The following is a 9086-nucleotide window of genomic DNA, read 5'->3' as shown; positions in this document are numbered from 1 at the left end:
CCTTCATTAATGCCGTAATAGAAATGCACATAAACACAACAGCACCACTAGTGTTGCTTCACTGAGGCCACAGGGAAACTGGATCAATCTTATAAAGCGACTGATTGCCTTCTAGCCACTACAAACCCCACCTGCATCTTCATTAGGTTGACATTTGAAGAGCACTTTCTGAGAATTGGATTAGAGGATTAATGCTTGTGTGCGTTTTGAGGTGTGAATAATTAAAATGCCAGCAGGTGTGGGTTCCATGGTGTAATGGTTAGCACTCTGGACTTTGAATCCAGCAATCTGAGTTCAAATCTCGGTGGAACCTTTAGCACGTTTGAAGTCAGAGAGAAAGTTGTCACACTGGATGTATCTGCACACGGCAGCTAAATTACAGTGAATAAAAGAAAAGTGAAATGGGGTATGGAAAGACAAGGTTTTTCAGGAATCAACTGAACACTGACTTTTCGTGACAAAATCTGGTGGTGTCGATTGAATTCTTTGCTTATAATCTATGGAAATTGATTGTATTTCTTTGTCAGAGGTGTGGGTCAGTGGGTCGTGGTGCTACATTAAGCAGAAGAAGAATCATCATTTATTAACCTCTGCACTTTCACAAAAACTTCATCAAATGTCTCATTCTAAGGAGGCCCATGTCTCACACAAGGAAGACGCTGTTAAATATAACTTTCTGTGACCCACAAAATACTCCAAAACTCACCATATGGTTGGTCTGGAAGATGCTATGATCTGCACAGATTTCAATTCTCAACCCAATTTTGCAACAATCTCCCCAAACATGGCAAAAAAACAACTCAGAAACCATGTGTTTTGACATATTTGAGCAAAAATTCAGAAGTCCTGACAGATAACCTTCCAGTCAGTCACAAGCTCAACTCTCTAATCCATAAATGACGACACTGGTGTTGCGGTTGGCCGCTGTAGTAAAAGTGACAGGAGCAGATTTAAATAACTTCGGCCACATCAGAGACATTCTCAGCCCAAGTGTGAACGCTCTGCAATGTGGCCTCATCACAGCGGAGCTTCAGTGATTAGAACCCGAACAGCATCTCTGACACAAACGCAAAGACTTGTGAAGCATGAAGTCATTCACTATTTATTCGCTGGCCGCCTCAAAGACCTGGATGACATAACTTTTAAAGCCAGAGCTGCCAGTCAGCTGCTGCAGCATCATAAAAGACAATGGAAGAGTGAAGCTCTTCTACATTTATGGTCTAAATATGTCAGATCTGAGACAGTAGTTATTGAATGCTGCAATAAAAACAGTCGTTTACTTACACTACCGGTCAAAAGTTTTAGAACGCCCCAATTTTTCAAGTAGTTCAAGTCCAATGAATAGCTTTAAATGGTACAAAGGTAAGTGGTGAACTGCAAGAAAAAAAACAGTTAAGGTTACCCAAAAAATTAAAGATAATCAACTTTTCTTGATTACTTACAACTCCCTTTGTCTGTATTGGAACACACCGTGGCATCATACCCTTCAGAGCATTATTTAAACCGTATTGTACAGCAGAAAGTAGTGTGTTGCTATAAAAATGGTGAGCAAAAGGCAATTAACAATAGAAGAGAAACAGACCATCATAACACTTAAGAATGTAGATCATTCCTACAAAGAAATAGCAAGGAAAGTCAAGGTGTCAGTGAGTACAGTTTTATTCACCATCAAAAGACTCTCAGAAACTGGAGGAAACTCTGACAGGAAGAGATCTGGAAGACCCAAAGCCACAACAGTATCAGAAGACAAGTTTCTGAGAATCAGCAGCTTGATGATAGGAGCTCACAGGACAACAGCTTCAAGCACAACTTCATAGTGGTCGTAGTAAGAAGTCTCAGATTCAACTGAGAAGAGAAGATTTGGAGTTGCAAGTTTGACAGGTGGAGTTGCAGCAAGAAAGCCATTGCTAAGACATCAGAATATGAAAAAGAGGCTTGCCTGGGCCATGAAACACCACCAATGGACTACTGAAGACTGGAAGAAGGTATTATGGACTAAAGAATCAAAATCTGAAATCTTTAGTTCATCACGCAGGATTTTTATACACCGTCAAGTAGCAGAAAGGATGGTTCCTCAGTGTGTGACATCAACTATCAAACATGGAGGAAGAAGACTGATGGTCTGGGGCTGTTTTCCTGGATCCAGGGTTAGTAACTTGTACAGAGTAAGAGGAACCCTGAACCAAAACTGCTACCACAGCATTCTGCAGCACCATGCAGTACCCTCTGGTATGTTCCTAGTTGGTCAGGGGTTCATCCTACAGCAAGATAATGACCCAAAACATCAGTTCAAGCTATGCCAGAACTACCTCAGGAAAAAATAACAAGATGGTAAGCTTGAAAACATGGAGTGGCAGCACAGTCTGCAGACTTAAACCCCATGGAGCTGGTTTGGGATGAACTGGACAGAAGAGTGAAAGCAAAGCAACCTACAAGCCACACATTTATGAGAACTTCTGCAACAGAGTTGGGAAGAACTTTCTGAAGAATATTTTATTTCCATTGTGGAAATAAAATATTTTGATGAGTGAAAGTTTAGAATACATTTTGGTTTCTAAATTGATTTTACAATGAGTACAATGAGACGTTAACATACATAATTTCCAATAAAAAACAGGAAAAATTGGGGCGTGCTAAAACTTTTGACTGGTAGTGTATATGAAAATGTAGAGGTGTTTACATTTAAATAGTATTTCTCTGTGTAATAGCCACAAGTGAGTGGTGCAGCAACAACAAAAAATTTAATAAGGATGGTCACTCAGCAGCTACAATTACACTACAAGAATTCTCCACCGCCTGCAGCTACCTCAGCGCCGGATGGCAATTATGCATCTGTTACCGACCCTCATCTTGGAGAATTGAGCAATTTAATGCCAGACAACCTCATGGGTGGATAAACCCAAACAGGCACTCATGGATAGTTTTCCACTTCAACTCTCCTGAGCCGCTGCTACTTAGTGCAGACTGTGAAAGCAGAAGAAAAACATTCATATCATGTTTTTCTAGATTTTCAACATACACAAAATATTAATAAATATCTAATATAAAATAACATCAAGATAACTCAGAATAGCCATAACATTTAGATGAAAAACAACCAAGAAAATTGAAATTATTTAACATAATAAGCCTGTCAAAATTTGCAAATCTATCCGAATTTCATAAATATTTCCCTATTATTACAAAAAGATTTAACACAAAATTCGACAGTTGTACAGAAAAAAGTCCTGATATTGAAGTGTACATTTGTTAAATGATAGATATCTTGTAAATTACTGAGGTTTTCACAACAAAAATGATGAATGAATGTGTTTTTGTTAGTGTGTGATATCTATAAGCACCGCTAAACTATGAAAATATAGGTTTAATCATTAAACATATCATGTAATTTTATTTTTATATATATATATATATATATATATACACATATATATATACATATATACATATATATATATATATATATATATATATACATATATATATATATATATATATATATATATATATATATATATATATATATATATATACATATGTCTGTACTCAAAATTCAAAAACTGCACAAAAAGTGCATTAAAACCAATAGGAAGGCAAACAAACATTTACTCACCAAAGAAAGCTGGATGTCAGAATCTGCTGAGGCCCTGTAAATTCAATTAACCAAATGGCAAGCAATATTTACCTAAAACCAACCAAAATAGGTTAACAAAGAGCAAAACATAACAATGTGTATATGACCTCTCTTTACCTAAATAATCGTCCTGGCTGTAGTCTACACCAAGCATGTTAATCAAGCCTCTTTTTGAAGTCTGACATCTACTTAATGATGGAATTATTCCTAAATGACCACCAACGCACTTATTAGGAGTGAATTTAGCTAATTACTTGTGGAAAAAATGCACAGTCTTAAGTATTTCATAAGAGAAGTTGGAGAGAGTCTTTTGGAGGCAGCAACTGGCAACCTTCAGTGTTTTTGCACTTTGGCTTCAGTTGAAAGTTATGACTGTTGCTGCTCATTCCAAGGCAACAACATTAGAAGATAACTTGCAGCATTCGAAGCAGTCACGTGTGTTCTAAGGGCCGAACGCATTTCATGTCCACGTGCGAAGACATTATCAGGTCAATACGAACTTTGAGGGCAGATAGCTGTTTTGGAAGTGGTTCTATTCTTACTACAATATGTATGCATCTCTGTACCACCAAGATGGTTGCATTTTCAAACACAGGAGACTCCTGTAGATGTTTCTGAAAGACTGTGACTTTGCTCTTTTGACAGGATACACCAGCTAGTTAGAGAATGTGTAGCAGCACTGCATCAATCTGATTATTCCTGAGGTGTATTGAGCACAGTGGGCAGACATATCACAGGGTTTAGGGGGAATTTTCAGTAATTCCTGGGGTTTTTGGACACCATGGGCAAGAAACATGGACAAAACAAGAAAAGCACTCAGAGAGCACAGTCCTCCGCCAAGGCTGTTCATTTCCCCATATGGCATCATCAGAAATGCAGCATTTTCTTGTAGAAATGCTGCATTTGTTTATTAGTTACTGATGATAAGAAATCAAGGCAACATAGAATGCGTCCATAATATAGATGTACCCACAAACAAAATGACCTTGCATTAAGCACAGGCATGTATTATGCATATCTACGTTATGTACGGATACTGAATCACGTGACCTAAATATGTAGTGGGCAGCAGGAATTGATGGGATTCAGAAACACCCCCACAATTTAATCATTTGTTCCTTGTATCATTTTCGACGGATAAGTCCTGATAAGTCTGCAACGGTGGATTTGTAGTAGGAAGGCAATCATGTGATCATCAGCAGGCAGCTGACGTAGTGTTTACTTGTTGTCATAGTTACAGTGACGCCGTGCTGCTATCTCACAATGATACAGAAATCTTTAACAAATCTGTGGATCCAGTCTATAAGCTGCATCACTGCCAAAATCTAATCACCTGGTCCTTGTGTCATTTCTGACCTTCAATGAAAATTTCACCCAAATCCGTTGGTCCGTTTTTGAGAGATGTTGCTAACAGGCAGACAAACAGACGGACAGACAGACAGACAGACAGACAAACCAAAGGCAATCGTCACATAACACCACTGCATTCCTTGGCGGAGTAGCAAAGCACCTCCACAGTCTGGCAACGACTGTTTAAATGACAAATCTTTTAACCCTTAGATGCATAAGTGGGTTAAAATGACCCGGTGAGGTTGTTTTGTAGCAATATCGTTGTAATGAAAAGTTTTCATCATTTCATATTCCAGCTGTTCCTCAAAAAACATGTTTTCGATATCACAACATTTCCATTTTTAAGTTACCTTTTATACTTTTAAAGAAACTGTAATATTACAATCCGCGGTGAGAGTGGGTGTGTGTGTGTGTGTGTGCGTGTGTGTGTGTGTGTATATATGTACATACCCAGGCTCGGAGGGAAAGGTTTTCTTGTTTTAAATTTTATGTTTTTATTGTTGTAAAGCACTTTATGGTGCAATTTTATTGTATGAAAAGTGCTATATAAATAAAGTTTGATTGATTGATTTGTGTTACTACCCTAACCTCTTTATCACTGATAATATCATAGAAGAGGCGATGCACAAACTTGGAGGGACAGAGAGCAGCAACAGATAGAGGGAAAGAGAGGAAAAATGTCAACAAAAGGGCCGTTGACATTCTTCTATTGCTGTTCTGTGTAAAATTCTTCTTTTTCAATTATCAAAATATGTTATAAAATGAAAAATAAACGTATTTCAAAATTAAATCATTCTTGTGTGGACAAACAAATATAATAAAAAACAATAATAAAAATGATCATTCTTAACCAAAATGACAAAAAATATGGCATTAAAACACGTTGATTCTTATATGGGTCATTTTTGACCCCCTAATGGAAGAGTGCAGGGTCCAATCACTCATGCATCTAATGGTTAATAAAGAATTATAAAGCTGTGGATGATGGAAAAGCCTCTTGGTTTCCTGGCATGGAGCCTTATGGATTTGGGTTGACCATGAAATTTATGTCATTGTGGACACGGGAAGCATGAATTGGCCTTAAAGTTAAACTTCCCGCCCGCAGACTACCTCTATTGATTGACCAGGAGGAGGTATTGCAGTACATTGAAGTCTTTTTAACAGTTTTAAATGCACTTAAAAAGATGTCAGAGGAATCACCAAATCATTACACTATATCCTACATATAGGTACAAATGTGCATCTGAATAGTTAAAGATACTGTTCATTAAATAGTATTTGAGATATTTTGGTCTCAACTAAAGAGGCCCAAACTATGCTCGTGGCCACTCCACGTTATGACACTTGTGGGGTTACAAAATTTCAATAGTAAGGCCTTATTTGCTACTCAAGGTGTGTTCTTTACAGTTTTAGAAGGTCATTAAAAATGCTTTTTCTGCAGTTGCTGGGGAAGTTAGCTGGACTCTTCCACATTAAGCATCAAACTTTCTTGATGCATTCATGGTCAGGGGGGCTTGGAAATGTTTTTTAACCAGCAGCAGATCCGTTCGTGTACATTAACCTCCTGTTCAGTGGTTCATCCTTAACTTTTGACTTCCCACCAACCGAGTTAACGAACCCACAGGGGGAGAAGTGAAACATTTTAGCTTCCGCGTGATACAAACTTTGGGGAACTATGAAAGTCAAGCTGCACACTGTATCATGAAGTTGACTGAACTAAATTCGCTTTATATATTATTATACTTTGGTTTCTTGAATGCATGTAATTTTGTGTGTTGATATTTATAGTATTAAATGACTATTATTGCGAGTGTGGTAGGATTAAAAGCTCTAAGTAAAAGCCAGGACATTTGTCATGAAATTTGTAACTAATTTTAGTTGTTACACCGAGATATGTTTTACTTGAATTACTCTGATTGAATAATAAATGTAAGCCGAGCTCCTCGTTAAAGTGCATTACAGTCCTGTCCTTTTGTTGTTAGCCTCCAGTAATTGGCCCTTGGAGAGAGATTTGTGCTGTGATAATGGGCGGTGATGGTGATGTAGCCGGTGAAGAACCTCCACATGATTAGTGCTTAATGCAAACGCTGATGCTGGAATCACAGGAGGAACTAATAAACATCTCCCTTTATTCCCACTCCTTATTACCAGTCAGCATCTGCCTGCTAGAGACTGTCACGCTGCTTTCATTTCAATTAAAGATGAAAATGTCGCATAATGGTAACATGCAGACAGGTTATATTCCTTTTAAGACATCAGAGGTTTTGCAACTACACAAGTCCAATTTCTGCTGTACAAAAAACATTAATGATTCAGCTAAAAAAATAAAATAAATAAATTTCTTGCAATAATCTGCTACAGATCAGTGCTTGGGCACACGGTTGTGACTCAGGATGTTTTTCCTCATGCATCATTCAACATAGTATAAGTGCAGTGACTTGTGTTCTCAATATAGTATCTACTGTGCTTTTTTTTAAAAAAAGTTAAAAAATAAATAAATTTATAGCAACATATATGCACAATACTATAACAAAATACAGGCTACAAGAAATGTGTAAATAGAGCACATGGTGCCACCGGAAATGCTTAAATAAAAACCTAAAATACGGCAGTCTGTAAATATGGAAATATGATGCAAGCTATTAACCCTGTAGGAGTAATAAAACACAATACAGGTAACAACCAAATGTGCAAATGGAGCACAAGGTGCAACCACAAATGTGCAAAAAAAAAAAATAAAAACAAAATAAGCAAAATACCCCATTAAACAATCAAAAAAACTAAAATACTACAGCAGGTTTATAAATATGTAAACATGATGCAAGTAATAAACACTATATCAGTAGTACTGTATGTTTAACACTGCAACAAACATATACTACACTAAAATATAAAGCAGTAGCAACAAAATGTGCAAATAGAGCACAAAGTGCAACCATGAACATGAATGTGCACAATAAACAAAAACAACACAAAAACTAAATAATACAGCAGGTTTATAAATATGTAAATGTGATGCAAGTAATAAAGACTATATCAGAAGTACTGTCTGTTTAACACTACAACAAACATATACTACACTAAAATATAAAGCAGGTAGCAACAAAATGTGCAAAGGTGCAACCACACGTGAAAAATAAATAAAACAAAACAAAATACCCCCAAACAACAACAAAAAAACCTAAAATACTGCAGCAAGTTTGTAAAGATGGAAACATGACAAGTATTAAACACTAAGTCTATCAGTAGCACTCTGTTCATATTCATCCATCCATCCATTATCTATACACCGCTGAATCCTCACTAGGGTCATGGAGGGGCTGGAGTCTATCCCAGCTGACTCAGGTGAAGGCAGGGGACACCCTAGACAGGTCACCAGTCTGTCGCAGGGCTACATACAGAGACAAACAATCACTCTCACATTCACACCTACTGGCAATTTAGAATAATCAATTAACCTCAGCATATTTTTGGACTGTGGGAGGAAGCCGGAGTACCCGGAGAGAACCCACACATGCACAGGGAGAACATGCAAACTCCATGCAGAAAGATCCCGGGAAAGCCGGGACGCGAACCAGGGATCTTCTCGCTGCAAGGTGAAAGTGCTAACCACTACACCACTGTGCAGCCTGTTCATATTCATATATATATATATATATATATATATATATATATATATATATATATATATATATATATATACACATACATATATATATATACATATATATATATATATATATATATATATATATATATATATATATATATATATATATATATATATATATATATATATATACATATATATATATATATATATATATATATCAAATCAAATCAAATCAAATCAAACTTTATTTATAGAGCACTTTTCATACAGTTAAAAATGCAACACAAAGTGCTTTACAACATTAAAAACATTAAAAACAAGAAAACCCGTACCCCCCACCCCCCCACCATATATACATATATGCACACAACTGCAGGAGCACGCACACGTACGCATGTCCACACACACATACATACACACACACACCCATACATGCACAGACACACACACACGCCCACAGACACACACTCCCACCACTGACAGTAGGGA

At 36.9% G+C, this 9086-nt stretch overlaps 1 non-coding gene across 1 annotated transcript; it reads left to right on the top strand.

Moving 5' to 3' along the window:
- The first annotated feature begins 241 nt into the window (after nucleotides 1–241).
- Nucleotides 242–313, top strand: trnaq-uug (transfer RNA glutamine (anticodon UUG)). Its single transcript has one exon. It is a non-coding gene; the product is annotated as a tRNA-Gln (tRNA).
- Nucleotides 314–9086: the final 8773 nt, after the last annotated feature.

The sequence above is a fragment of the Amphiprion ocellaris genome, chromosome 5 (genome assembly GCF_022539595.1).
Source record: "Amphiprion ocellaris isolate individual 3 ecotype Okinawa chromosome 5, ASM2253959v1, whole genome shotgun sequence".
NCBI lineage: Eukaryota > Metazoa > Chordata > Actinopteri > Pomacentridae > Amphiprion > Amphiprion ocellaris.
This window is presented reverse-complemented; position numbering and strand designations above follow the sequence as displayed.